At 26.4% G+C, this 16,208-nt stretch overlaps 2 pseudogenes; both read left to right on the forward strand.

Annotated features, from left to right (window-relative positions):
• Positions 1 to 4,243: 4,243 nt before the first annotated feature.
• LOC114169372 (aspartic proteinase CDR1 pseudogene) lies at positions 4,244 to 5,557 on the forward strand (annotated as a pseudogene).
• A 9,280-nt stretch (positions 5,558 to 14,837) lies between these two features.
• Positions 14,838 to 15,881, forward strand: LOC114169373 (aspartic proteinase CDR1 pseudogene; annotated as a pseudogene).
• The last annotated feature ends 327 nt before the right edge of the window (positions 15,882 to 16,208 follow it).

Below are 16,208 nucleotides of genomic sequence, written 5' to 3' on the forward strand. Positions count from 1 at the left end.
ATTAATAATTAATAATTTCATATTAATGTATTAATTAATAATTAAGAATTTAACTATTAATATTAAATAATGAATCAAATTTTATTAATTAATATATAATATATTGAAAAAGGTAAATTAATGTTTTACTTTTATAAAATGTAATTAAATTTAATTATTACAGAAAGAATTAATCATACAATTTTATTTGTGTAACATGCTAACCTTAATAATAATAAAAATATACTTAATGTTAATTAATTATTGCAACAATTTATTTTCAATACATATAAATATAAATTCATAAACACAAAAATACAAAATTTTAATTCAATCAAAGCATTATCTTTTAAATAAATGCTAATATATCATTCTTTGTTAATACAACATTAATTGCTAATATATAGTAGATAATAGATAATACACATGTTATATTGTTTATATAAACATGTATAATTTCCATAAATATATATCATATACATAGATTAAAAATCAATAATAATTAATTATTTCTTTAATTAATATTAGTTGTTGTGTCAAATTTGGTCGATTAATAGATAAATTATTAAGATAAAATAAGACATCATTTGACTTTAGAAATGTAATTAAATTTAATTGAAATAATTAAAGAAACATTTAATTATAAAAATTAATTTATATCTCTACTACTATCAATAACAATAAATTTATATACATAATATAGATAATATATTGTTTCTGTTCAAATATATAATTTCTATAATGGAACATTTATAGTAAAATGGCCTCATGCCAATAACACCATTGCAGGACCAGAACCACGTAATCATAATTGATCTTAAACCGAAAGCAACAACAAAATAAATCAAAGTAAAAGAATACATAAAGTAGACAGATAATATAAATTGTTCTTAAATATTCTCAAACTTCACTACCTTCTTAAAATAGCTATGAGATGAAATCATTCACGTCTCAATCTTATTAGTATTCTTTTAAGACCTCTGTAATGCCAACATAGGTGGTATGCTTCATTATGCAATCTTCATATGTCTCATATGCAACATCCTATGACTTTGAAACACATATGCATTTAAGTATTAAGTTTAGGACAATGATATTTGAACATAAATAATTACAAAGCATTATCAAGGACTTAAGTCATCTAGGAATATGAGAAGACATAAATGTTAGAAGTGGGTTTAAAGTTTAACTTAACTCCACAAAACTGGCTTGTAAGGTGAGGTTTGCACCTCATTTATATATTGTGAATTGATCTTATCTCTAGACGAGGTGGAACTTCCAACAATAAGTTATATAAGAAGTTCTAACACATTCATATTAACAATGAATTGAGTACATTACATCCTTGTCTTGTAAGACCATCTCTAATGAAAAAGAAGACTTGTGCATAGTGAAATCAGATCACAAACCTTAATACCCTTACAACTATGTTCCAATTTTCCTTCTATGGGGTGATTCCATTGAAAGAATGAATTGGCTTCTACATATTCATATGCATATGAGTCCTAAATGCTGTGAAGACCGAGATAACTGGATACACAAGAACAAACTCACCAAACCAAGTCAGAATTTGAACACAAATGTAAACTGCAAACCTAAAAGTGTAAAATATATAAGGCATGTAAAGGATATTGAAATTTGATATCACAACCCTAATTTGTGGCTCCCATAACTAAAAATACTTAATCCCTAATTGGAGAATGCTATTCTTAATTGTAGCCACATAATTCAGAGCAAATCATAAAGATAAAGTCCAAATTCATTGTAGTCATGTTTTCAAATTGAGAATTTAAAGTGGCACGATTCCTCTTCTCTTCTCCTAAAGCAACGTTTCTTTCCATATTTATGTTAAAAAAATATTGATTCTTTCAAATTTTATGGTACAGCATAAAAATATTAACAAAGTGTGAATAATAAATTTATTTATTTTTTTGAATTTTTTCAGAAGAAATTGACTGTCACATGTCAAAATTGTTCTTTCAATAACCATCACGTGTCTAAAGTATTCCTTCAATTTGTATTTGTATAATATAATAATAATATAATGTATAATATATATATTAAAAAAAATTTCTAGAAAAGTTAAAATTAATTTTGAACAAATTAATATTTATCATTAAAACATTATTTCGAAAGAGATTTTCATTAACTACAAATTGCTGAGCAACTACATGAATTACAACTTATTCTATGGGTAATACATATTTAAGATTAATAGTATTGGAAATTAACAAAATACTATTTTTAACACTAAGAATATATGTTATATTAACAAAAAACATTTGCAAGCAATTATAATTAGAATGTGTCTCATTATTACTACGAATGTCATCAATCATTAAAGGAATACTATATATAATATTCTTGATTTTCTGAATATATTTAAAACTTTTGGTTCACAAGAATAAAGATGACAAATAAACCCGTTACCGTGAATATTGTCTGAATCCCTGCCTTGACGGAGAAATTCCGCATTGACGGGTATGGGGATGAGAATGAGAATGAGAATGTATATATCCTCGCCATAATACATGTCCCTGCCATATCTCTGTTCCCGTTTAAATTATTAAAACATTATCACAATTAATTAAATAACGATATATATATATATATATACTTTTTATTTTTTATTTCTTCTAATTATTTAATTTGTCATGAAACTCATTTGCATCTCTAATATATTTTTCATTTTATCATAACCTTTATGTAATTGTGTTAAAATGATATATGTTAATTAAAAAAAAATTATGTCTCATGTTTGATATTTCTATTATTTTTTTAATATATTTATTTATTGTATATTTTCCTTTCAAATGAGAATGTTTAATACTCTCAATTTAAGTATTTGATAGCATAAACCTTTCATTTGTTAGGTAATATAAAAAAAAATTCTTTACTTATTATTATTTTTATTTCTCAACCATTGAGTATATATGATGACATTTGAAAAGTTTTCTTAGATCTCTAAAGTATTTTTCATCTTATTATACCCTTAATTATACATTTATTTTCCTTTGTGCGATTTCTTTCAATATTTTCTCAAATTGTTTATAAGACACACATTTGTTAATTTTTTAATATTTTTATTTGTTATTTATTTTAATGATGTAAAATACTATTTCGATATATTTTATCTAATTATTTTTTATTTTCTAATTTATTATCAATCATACTGTAATTGTTTCACTATAATTGTAAATAACTTTTATTTACTACAATATAAATATTTAATGTAATTGTCATTAATATTTTTCTATCACCATTCAACATATATTCGAGTTCAATAGATACAAGATCTATGTTAAAATTTTGTTATTATGTTTATTATTTGTTCTTTGTGTCATTTTGATTAAGTGATGTATTATAATTTTTATTAGTGTATAAAAAGAGATTCATTAAAATTTAAAAAATTGGAGTAAACAAACATTTAAAATATATTTTAATTTGAATATTTGTTTTCCTTTTATATTCTTTTAAAACATTTTCAAATTTTATCAACTATGTTTCATTAATGTTTACAAATTTAATAAATGTTTTGGTTCTCATGAAATTTTATTTGGTATTCTAATCTAAAATGTAAATAATTATAATTTATTTCAAAGTATTTGATATCGAATAAACAATCATCATCCTAATATTGAATATTTGATAATAATATGTTTCTTTTACCGTAATTTTTTTATTTTTGTATAAAAATTAATTAAAATTAATATTGAAGTAGTAAGAAAACGGGTACGTGTATGAGATTATACCCGTTACCATGTGAGGATGAGGAGATGAAATTTTTTTTCTACAGAAATGACATGGGATAGCAAAACCCGTCCATATCCCGTCTCGTTGTCATCCTTACACAAAACTCCAATAAAGGTATATATAAAATATTTAAGATGTTCAAATTGAATTTCACCTGCTAATATAAATGGAATACTTACGTCTGATTTACATTGACTCTGACTATTTAGTTTTGGCTCACAAGATTTGTTTTTTAAAAGGAATGTATATAATAAACTTTAGTTTTTTCACGTTGAATCTTACCTGCACTTAGCTAGGAAATATATTAAAACATGGAACAAATTTAGAATAAATCAGATTATTGATTGTTCATTGGAATCCAGACCAAATGTATAGTTAAAAATGGATATATTCCTGCTACTTAAAAATACATATAAGATATATTAATACTGATAACACAGTCACTGTATAAGAAGCACTAACAATTACAAATTCATTCAAAGAGCACTCTTGTGCATATATAGTGATAACAATGGTTCCATGTTATTCACATTTTGTTATTCTTTTGTTATTTTTTCACAACATTTCCTCCTCAAAAGCTCTTAAAAGTGGATTCAGTGTGGAACTGATCCACCGTGATTCACCAAAATCACCCTTTTATCGTCCCACAGAAACTCATTTCCAACGAGTTCAAAATGCCGTTCTTCGTTCCATCCATCGCGCAAATTACTCTACACCAGATTCTTCGCATGATGTTGAGACCACTGTAATACCAAGTTCAGGAGAATTCCTGATGAACTATTCAGTCGGAACTCCACCATTCCAAACCCTTGGTGTAATTGATACTGGTGCCAACACCATTTGGATGCAATGTCAACCTTGTAAGAACTGTTACAAACAAAACACACCCATATTTGATCCTTCAAAATCAAGCACATACAGTAGAATCCCTTGTGTTGCTGCTGAATGTCTCACTGAGCAAATTGCCTTTTGCAATTTTAACAACGGGAAGAAGCACTGTGCATATAAAGCCATCTATGGTGATGAATCAGTTTCAGAAGGAGATATAAGCTGGGACACCATTACTCTAACTTCGAGTAGTGAAGATATTCCTGTAGCATTTCCGAAAGCTGTGATTGGATGTGGACATAACAATGTTGGGCTCTTTGATAAGCAAAGCTCTGGCATAGTTGGCCTTGGAAATGCACCTCTCTCACTTGTATCTCTTTTAAGACCTAGAACAGGTGGAATATTTTCGTATTGTTTCACGCCAATGTATGAAGGAGATGTAAAACCTAGTTTTCTCCATTTTGGAGATCGTGGTGAGGTTTCTGTTAAATCTGCAGTTCCAACCCCTATAATCGTAAACAGTGCAGTGCCATTCAAGTACTACTTGGTGATGGAAGCAATGATTGTGGGAAGCAAGAGAATAGAGTTTCCGAGAAATGGTGAAGAAGGAAACATCTTACTTGACTCAGGGACAACAATCACTTTTTTGCCAGATGAGGTTTACTCAGCTTTGGAAGGAGAAATGGTAAATGCAGTGAATTTAGTGCGTACTGATAGTCCAATGAAACATTTGAAGTTGTGCTACGAAGTTACATCTGGTCGGGAATATCATATACCGACGGTGTTTGCACATTTTAAAGGTGGTGCAGTTGTGGAATTGCATTCTAGCAACACATTTATGAAGGTGAGTGAAACTAAAATATGTTTGGCTTTCAGTAGACGTTCAAAAGCTATCTTGGGGAATTTGGCACAACAAGACATCTTGGTTAGCTATAACACAGAACAGAACACAGTGACCTTTCTCAACACAGATTGTATAGTCCATTCAATGAAATAGAATAATATGTGTTATCACTCTTCGTCGTCTTCTATCAATGAAAAATTCAGTTTTCCTCTCAAATTTTATTAAACATGCATGTTTTTGACCAATTTAGTCATTTATCATTCAAAATGCATGAATTTAGTCTTTTTAACCAAATTTTGTTAAGTTTATCTAACGTTTCAAGCATATTTCATGATAATATTTAAATTATTTACACTGTTTGACACATTTTTGCTTCAATGTTAACTTAAATACTATCATGAAATGTGTTTTGTCAGATAAACTTAACAAAATTTGGTTAAAAGGACTAAATTCACACATTTTGAGAGATGAAAGACTAAATTGGTATAAAGTTTTGATGAGAGACTAATTCCAAAATTTACTGAAACTTGAGGGACCAAAAACATATTTAATCCTTGATTATTTGCATGTAAACTGATACTACAAGAAAACTTTTAAACTTTTACGGATCGACCAATTTCACTGACTAATTTAGATAACAATTTATGAAAGTTTTTAATTATTAAAATAGTTACTATAATGAATACAAAATGATAATTTGTTACTAAATTGGTCCTTAAAATTAGTCACTATAGTTTTAGCTATGAAAGAAAATTGGTCATTAAAAATTAACTACCTAGTTTTCGGTAGAAAATGAATTAGTTTCTAAATTGATCTCTAATTAATTAGTGATCAATTATAATTTTTTATTTATAACAGTGACTATTTTAGTATTCCATAATTTTTAATTATATAAATTTATATCTAAATTGATCACCGTGACTAATTACTTTTGTTTCTAAAATTAATTTGTAATTAAGAATTTTATTGTACTCGTATGCATCGGTGTGAATCCTTTGAGTATTCTTTTCTCATAATTTTGATTCTATGACCAAACTTCCTGCACTTCCACAACTTTAATTAGATTTTTAATTCTCCTCTGTAATCATTGGTAGATAATTTGTCAATAATATCAAATTACTTACGAAAATTGTTTATTATCTACGAATTTTGAATGTAGATAATAACCATATTTCTCGTATCTAGAGTTCAAGTCTCTATTTTGGTGTAATTTGATCTTAGATTTTTGTTTCATCACTTATCTCCATGAAATTTACCATCTTAAACCTACTGAAAAATATCATTCTCTCCAATTTCCTCCCACAATATACATCTTAGTTTTCTTTATAATTCCCTACTAGTCTATTGATATGGTCGAATTCTTCTTTGTTCTAAATCTTTATATTCAATTTTAGTCTTTTTTAGCTTTTCTTTCAGAGCTACCATGCCATTCCCATTTGTTTTTGTTTTCACTAATTTAGTGATTCCCTTGTCCACCCGATTCGTTCTTAATAAAAGTGTTTACCATATGACAAACATAGTTTTACATGACTTTTACTAAAGAGTTCTTAATAAAAGTGTTTAGCATATGACAAACATAGTTTCACATGACTTTTACTAAAGTGTAACGATGATATAAGTATATATTTAATTTATGGACAAAACTAGTTTGGGATGAAAAATATGTCGAACCATTTATTTTTAATTATATCATTTAATTTACTGTATTGTTTATTTGTTTATAATTATGTATTTTAATTTATATGTAGATACACACTAATTTTGTTTATTTATTTCCTTATAATGTCATTTGATTTATCAATAATTACATCATGTTTATTAATTTGTAATTATGTCATGTAATTCATCTTTAGTTACACCGGTCTTCTTTATTAATTTATCTTTAGTTAGAAAGGATTCTTATTACTATATTTGTATATGTTATTTAATTTATCTTTATTTATGTATTATTTTTTTCATTAATTTGTATTTTTAGTGATTTTTATTAATTTATATCTAATTATTTATTTAAAATTCTTTCTTTAATTCTTTAATAGCCCATTGGATTAGGAAACTTAAAACTAACCATACCTACTCAATATTTCCAATGTTAAATAGTCAATATATCTTATTTAAATAAAAAATACTCAATTACGTGATCACTTCTCACTTTAACTTTTAATATTTTTAATAAATAATAAGTAAAATATGGATTCATATAATTGATAAAGTAAGATTTTAGGTAGGGATGACAAAAATAATGTCCATGACAGATAAAATTTCGCGACAAATAATTAATATTTGTGGATATTTATTATCTGCGGATAACAAATATTTTAATACTCGTTTATTAACGGGTCGAGTGTGGTGAGGGTATCATATTATCCATACCTGCAAAAAATTAAAATTAATTTATATGTTATTACGTTAAATTTAATTAAAATTAAAATTTAATTTATATTTAATTAGATTAAATTGAATTAAAATTAAAATTAAAATTAAATTAAATTAATATTTTATTTTATATTTTTTGTGTAGTTCTAATTAAATTTTATTTTAAAATTTTATAAGATATTTTTTTTAAATATTCACAGATATTCATGGGTACCCACAATTTTATAAATCTTGCAGGTATTTTTTAAAGGGTACCTTTGCAAGTAACGGGATAGGTAGCGCCGATTAATTTTTTTGTTGCAAGTAAGGTTACGGGTAAACACTATCCGAATCCGACCCGATCCATTGTCATTCCTAGCTATAGTTGTAAATCAAATCCTAAACCTTCTTATGTGCATTGTATGTTAAGTTTATCAAGACTCGTATTTAAAACTTACAAATATCTCATTCATTTCATGCTTTTCTTTCATGTATCCTTTATTCTTATATATATATATATATATATATATATATATATATATATATATATATATATATATATATATATATATATATATATATATAACTCTTAACATTATACAAAATTTATATGCTTTTATCTTTATATTAAATTAGGTATAACTACAAAGATGTAAAATATTAACATATAGGTTAATTGATGTTCTAGATAAGAAAATTTTATTTCACAAAAACTATAATTTTAATGAGTTTGTGCTTTAATGTGCAGGAATCTCTCCTCTAGAATCTACTCTGGTATGCCATGGAACATTTAGTACATGTATGATGATTTGATTGGACCATAATTTGAGATCGGTTTCTCAACTCAAAATCCAAATCAGTTAAATAGATGAGTAATTAAGTCATCATTAAGCATAAATCAAAGCACAAACAACTGAATGAAACAAAGATAAATATCCAACAAGTAAGTGAATATAATCATAATTGATTATATCAAACATGGACACGAGGGAGTTCAGCTACTCATAAAATATTGCGATGCAATTCCAAGAGCATCTACAATTATTGCAAATAATTTCATAGTCACTATATAAGAAGCACTAACAATTACAAATTTACAAATTCATTCAAAGAGATTGTTTGTTTGTTCACTCTTGTTATTTTTTCACAACATTTCCTCCTCAAAAGCTCTCAAAAGTGGATTCACCAAAATCACCCTTCTATCGTCCCACGGAAACTCATTTTCAACGAGTTCAAAATGCGGTTCTTCGTTCCATTCATCGTGCTAATTACTCTCGACTAGATTCTTCGCATGATGTTGAGACCACTGTAATACCAAGTCCAGGAGAATTCCTGATGAAGTATTCAGTTGGAACTCCACCTTTCCAAATCCTCGGTAGTTGATACTGACTCCAGCACCATTTGGATGCAATGTCAACCTTGTAAAAACTGTTACAAACAAAGCAGACCTATATTCGATCCTTCAAATTCAAGCACTTACAGTAGAATCCCTTGTGTTGCTGCTGAATGTTTCACTGAGCTAACTGCCTTTTGCAGTTTTAATAATAGGAAGCACTGTGCATATAAAGCCACCTACGGTGATAAATCAACTACACAAGGAGATTTAACTTCCAGTAGTGAAAAGAAATTCTTAATAAGAAAATCGTTGATAAAACTTCAAAGCAACTTTTCGAAACAAAACTATAACAAATAAATAATTTTTACTACTCTTACATAACTGTTGAAAAAATAAATCTCATAAATATAAAGAAAGTTTAAGTTTTATCATATATCTCTCTATGTAACCTTTTCTTTCTCATTAATTAAAATAGTGTTTATATATATCAAAAATATTCAACCTAAACACAAAGAAACAAACATTTATGAAAAGAGTGAAGAATTAATATATCTTAAACACCAGCAATACCCATATAAACTTCTACTTTATTTTTAAATTCATGCCGTATCATCGAATTATAAACTTCTATGTTATTTATAATTATAAGGTGTTTGATATGTTGTGTGGTTTCGTAACCCAGCAAAGGAGATATCAAGTTAATTGTAAAAGAAATTGCCTATAACTTGAATTATATGTAATGTCGTGTGCCTTATACACATCCATAAAATAATTGAATATAATGAACATAATGAGTAAAATAACATTCCAATAGAAATATATATATATATATATATATATATATATGTATTATTTATATATGTTGGACTTGTAAATTCTAAGTGGAATGAAATAAGGCACATTTTAATAAAAAAAATACAATAGGTCTATTCAACAAGTTTTTTTTTTATCTGCAGTAACTAATAATAAAATTAAATAATGAAATAATGAAATATTAGTCCAATTCATGTGTACAAAATGTAAGCAGATATATATATAAAAATAAAATAAAAAATTGGAATTTGGATCTCTACTTCTTAACATTTTTTTGGATCAGCAAAGAATGAATTAAATCTACTTCTTAACATTAATATTACAAAAGTAAAACTATCTTAATGTAAATTATGGAAACATAAATTAGTAGCAATAAAAATCTTACAAATGGGACCATAACCCCCTTTATGTAACTTCTATTATTTACTTACTTAATTCTAATATTTTTAATATAATCTCTTCACCAAATTAAAATATTGTTGGAATCTACACATTTAATATATCTAAACATGTGTCAAATAGAACAAACAAATTAAAATACTATAATAATGTGTGTTTGAAACGTCGAATAAACTTAATAAAATTTGGTTAAAAGGAGTAAATTCACGTGAAAAAACAAAAACATATTTAACCTATTAATATATAATATATTAAAAAGATTATTAATATTTAAATTTTAAAAAATATTATTAAATTTAACTAAATAAAAAACATTAATCATACGATTTAATTTGTACAACTTAAAGTATGTATAATCTTAATAATTTCATATTTATGTATTAAATAATAATTAATAATTTAATAATTAATATTAAATAGTGAATCAAATTTTATTAATTAATATATGTTATATTAAAAATAAAAATGATGTGGCTTTTAAAAAATATAAATAAATTTAATTAATTAAATAAAAAATTAATCATACAATTTAATTTGTATAACTTAAAATATGTATAATATTAATAATTTCATATTGATGTATTAAATAATAAGTAGTAATTTAATAATTAATATATGTTATATTAAAAAGGTAATTAATGTTTGGTTTTTGAAAAATATAAATAAATAAATTAATTAAAAAAATTTAATCATATAATTTAATTTGTGTAATAGGAAATATGTATAATATTATTAATTTTATATTGATATTAAATAATTAAATAATAATTAATAAATTAACAATTAATATTAAATGGTGAATCAAATTTTATTATTAATATATGATATATTAAAAAAATAATTATTTTTTGGTTTCTAAAATATGTAATTAAATTTAATTAATTAAAGAAAGAAATAATCATACAATTTAATTTAGTTTGTGTAACTGCGAAAATTAATAATAATAAAAATATACTTAATGTTAATTAATTATTGCAGCAATTGTTTTTCAACAAATATAAATATACATAAATGTAAAATTTTAATTCAATCAAAATCTTATCTTTTAAATAAATGCTAAGACATCATTAATTTGTGCAAGCAATTGTTTTTCAACAAATATAAATATACATAAATATAAAATTTTAATTCAATCAAAATGTTATCTTTTAAATAAATGCTAAGACATCATTAATTTGTTTGCGTTGAAATCTTTAATTTCTGCAAGTAACCTTGTTGGCGTTCATTAAAAATAATGTTTCATTTTCTTAGAAAAGTGTTTAATAATTTCTTAGAAATCTATAACTATATATAAAGGAAATTCCCTCTTTTGTGTCCACGTTTCATAATTCCAACTTTACCCTTTACAATTTAATTATTTATTAAACTTTTAAAAATTAACGGTTATTTTTACAAGTTTTTATAAAACTATTTACTTATCTCTTTCTTCTTTCTTCTCCTACTATTCTTCAACAGTTATTTTTCTCATATTTTCTCCATACATTTCACTTTATTTTTTATAAATATACTTTTATTTTGTTTATTAACTTAATAACATTACAATATCATCAATTATTAATATAATTCAAAAGATGCGTACACACATGCGCACCTGTGTTTACGCTAGTAATTAATAATAAGAAATTAACATATAAAGTTAACATGAGCATTGAGGTGGGTGATATGAGAATAAGAAATGAAACATTTAAAGTAAAATGACATGGTGCCAATAACACCATTCTAGGATGAGGACCACATGTTCATAATTCATCTCAAACTAAAAGCAACAAAAAAGTAAATTCAAGAAAAAAAAATACATATAGTAAGTAGACAAATAATATAAATTATTCTTAAATAGTCTCAAACTTGATGACCTTCGCGAAATAGTTATGAACCGATTAATTTTAAAGTATTTCTTAAGACTTTTTTTAAGGATTAAATATGTTTTTGTCCTTTAACTTTTAGTGAATTTTGAAATTAATCAATTTTGAAATTTTGGATCAATTTAGTCCTTCATCTTTCAAAATATGTGGATTTAGTACTTTTAATCAAATTTTATTAGGTTTATTTGATATTTCGTACGCATTTCATGATTGTATTTGAGTTATATTGTTTGACACATTTTTACCTTAGGGTTAAATTAATTATTATTATGAAACGCGCTTAAAATATCAAATAAACTTAATAAAATTTTATTAAATGACTAAATCTATGTATTTCGAAAGATGAAAAGCTAAATTGATTCAAAATTTTGAAATGGACTAATTCCAAAATTCACTAAAAGTTAAGGAATCAACAACATATTTAACCCTTTTTCTAATATCATGCTTTGGAGCGTCCAAAGTACATATACTTCATATCAAAGAAGTGAGAGCAACATCAAAACTCAAAGAAACACTTAAACACCGTATTTTATTGTCATTTAACTCATTTGAGAATTTTGTGAGTAAATCCTATATAGAATGAGTAAAATTTAGAAAATTTTTCATACAGATATTATTTATAGACCTTTGCAAGCCAACAAATGTGGTATGCTTCATTTTGCAATCTTCATATGTCTTGGATGCAACATCCTATAACCTTAAAATCCATATGCAATTAAGTATTAAAAAGTTGAGGACAATAATATCTGAACATTAAAAATATCATAGCATTATCAAGGACTTAATTCATATAAAAATATTACAAGACATAAGTGATACAGAAAATTCTAACACATTCATATTAATGATGAACCGAGTATATTACCTCCTTGTCTTGTAAGATCATATCTAATGAAAAAGGAGACTCAGGCTTAGGGAAGTCCAACATGCACCACAACATTAATACTCTTGCAATTATTTTCCAGTTTTCCTTCTATGGGGTAATTCCATTGAAAGAATGAACCAACTTCTACATATTCTTCTGCATATGAGTTCAAAATGTTGTGAAGACAAAGGTAACCCTGATACAAAGGAACAGACTTACCAAACCAAGTCAGAATTTGAACACAAATGTAAACTACAAACAAAAATATAAATATAAGCGAGTAAAACATATAAGACATGTAAAGGATATTGAAATTTGAGTTTAAAACCCTAATTTGTTGCTCCCATAATTAAAAATACATAATCTCTACTTGGAAAAGCTATTATGAATTGCATACTACTCATAAAAAATAATATATCATTCCGCACAAATAGCAAAGAAAATTTTCAAATCCTTTGTAGTCACGTTTTTTAATTGAGACATTTTTAAATTGAGAATTTAACGTAGCTACGGTTCCTTCCTCGTTACTTTCCATATATTAAGAAAGTATTAATATTCTTTTGAATTTTATGGTACACAAAAATGTTATCAAAGTTTGAATAATAAATTTATTTTTTCTTTTGAATTTTGTAAGAAAAAATTGACAGCCGTGTCTTTAAAGTATTCCTTGAATTTGTATTTGTATAATATAATAAAATAACAATAATATAACATAATATATATATATATATATATATATATATATATATATATATATATATATATGTATATTAGAAAAAACATTTCTAAAACATTAATTCGAAAGAGTTTTTCATTACCTACAAATTGCTTAAAGAGCAACTACATGTTAATTACAACTTATTCAACGTGTAATCCATATTTAAGAGTAATAGTATTTCAAATTAACAAAACACTATTTTTAACACTAAGAACATGTGTTATATTAACAAAAAAGGTTGCAAGCAATTATTACTACAATCTCATCGATCATTATTACTACGAATGTCATCAATCATAAAAGGAATAATCTATATAATATTCTTAATTTTCTGAATATGGTTAATACTTTTGGTTCACAAGACCTCCAATAAAGGTATATATATATAATTGTTAAGATGTTCAAATTGAATTTCACCCGCTAATATAAATTGGATATTTATTTTTTATGTACATTGACTCTGACTATTTAGTTTTCGTTAGCAGGATTTTGTTTTTTTAAAAGAAAGGTATATAATAAATTTTAGGTTTTTCAGGTTCAATCTTAGCTATGTAATAAATTTAGCTAGGAAATATATTAAAACAATGAACAAATTTAAAATAAATCAGATTTCGGATTGTTCATTGGAATCCGAACCAAATGTATAGAAAAAATGGGTAATATTTCTGCCAGTTAAAAACACATATAAGATATATTAATACTGATAACAATTATTGCAAATAATTTCATAGTCACTATATAAGAAGCACTAACAATTACAAATTTACAAATTCATTCAAAGAGATTGTTTGTTTGTTCACTCTTGTCCTCTTGTCCATAGTGATAACAATGTTTATATGTTATTCACATTTTTTAATTCTTTTGTTATTTTTTCACAACATTTCCTCCTCAAAAGCTCTCAAAAGTGGATTTCGTGTGGAACTGATACACCGTGATTCACCAAAATCACCCTTCTATCGTCCCACAGAAACTCATTTCCAACGAGTTCAAAATGCCGTTTTCGTTCCATTCATCGTGCTAATTACCTGACACTAGATTCCTTGCATGATGTTGAGACCACTGTAATACCAACTCCAGGAGAATACCTGATGAACTATTCAGTTGGAACTCCACCTTTCCAAATCCTTGGTCTAGTTGATACTGGCTCCAGCACCATTTGGATGCAATGTCAACCTTGTAAGAACTGTTACAAACAAAGCAGACCCATATTCGATCCTTCCATTTCAAGCACTTACAGCAGTATCCCTTGTGTTGCTGCTGAATGTCTCACTGAGAAAACTTCCTTTTGCAAGTTTAACAATGGGAAGCACTGTGCATATAAGGCCACCTATGGTGATAATTCAACTACAGAAGGAGATTTAATCTGGGACACCATTACTTTAACTTCCAGTAGTGAAGATAAACCTGTAGCATTGCCCAAAACTGTGATTGGATGTGGACATAACAATGTTGGAATCTTTGGTGAGCAAAACTCTGGCATAGTTGGCCTTGGAAATGGACCTTACTCTCTTGCAACTCAGTTAAGACCTAAAACCGGTGGAACGTTTTCCTATTGTTTCACGCCAATGTATGAAGGAGACAGAAAACCTAGCTATCTCCATTTTGGAGATCGTGGTGAGGTTTCTGTTAAATCTGCAGTTCCAACCCCTATAGTCATGAACAATGCAATGCCATTCGGGTACTACTTGGTGATGGAAGCGATCAGTGTGGGAAGCAAGAGAATAGAGTTTCCGAGAAATGGTGAAGAAGGAAACATCATACTTGACTCAGGGACGGTACTAACGTTTTTGCCAGACGAGGTTTATTCAAAATTGGAAGCAGAAATGGTGAATGCAGTTAATTTAGTACGCACCGATGATCCATCGAAAGTATTGAAATTGTGCTACGAAATTAGATCTGGTCAGCAATATCAGATACCAACAGTGTTTGCACATTTTAAAGGTGGTGCAGTTGTGGAATTGCATTCGATCAACACCTTTGTGAAGATGACTGAAACTGTAATATGTTTGGCTTTTAGTCCAGATTCAACTGCCATCTTTGGGAATTTGGCACAACAAGACATCTTGGTCGGCTATGACACACAACATAATACAGTGACCTTTTTGAACACTGATTGTACCTCGGAGTTATAGACAATTTAATAAAATAGAATAAAAAATGTGTTGTTGTCACTCTTGGTCATTTACTATCAATGAAAAATCATCTTTAATTAGATTGTAGGAGAAGTGTTTGCAGTGATTGGATGTGGACATGACGACATTAGATTCTTTCATGAGCAAAGCTCTCGCATGGTTGGCATTGGAAATGGACATTTTTCTCACTTGCAACTCAGTCAAGAACTAAAAACATGTGGAATGAAGAGAATAGAGCTTCAAGGAATGAAGAGAGAAACATCTTAATTGACTCAGGGACAACACTCAATTTTTTGTCAGATGATTTACTCAAATTTCGAAGGAGAA

This window comes from Vigna unguiculata, chromosome 11 (genome assembly GCF_037176805.1).
Source record: "Vigna unguiculata cultivar grain cowpea cultivar isolate G323 ecotype 2 chromosome 11, ASM3717680v1, whole genome shotgun sequence".
Classification (NCBI taxonomy): domain Eukaryota; kingdom Viridiplantae; phylum Streptophyta; class Magnoliopsida; order Fabales; family Fabaceae; genus Vigna; species Vigna unguiculata.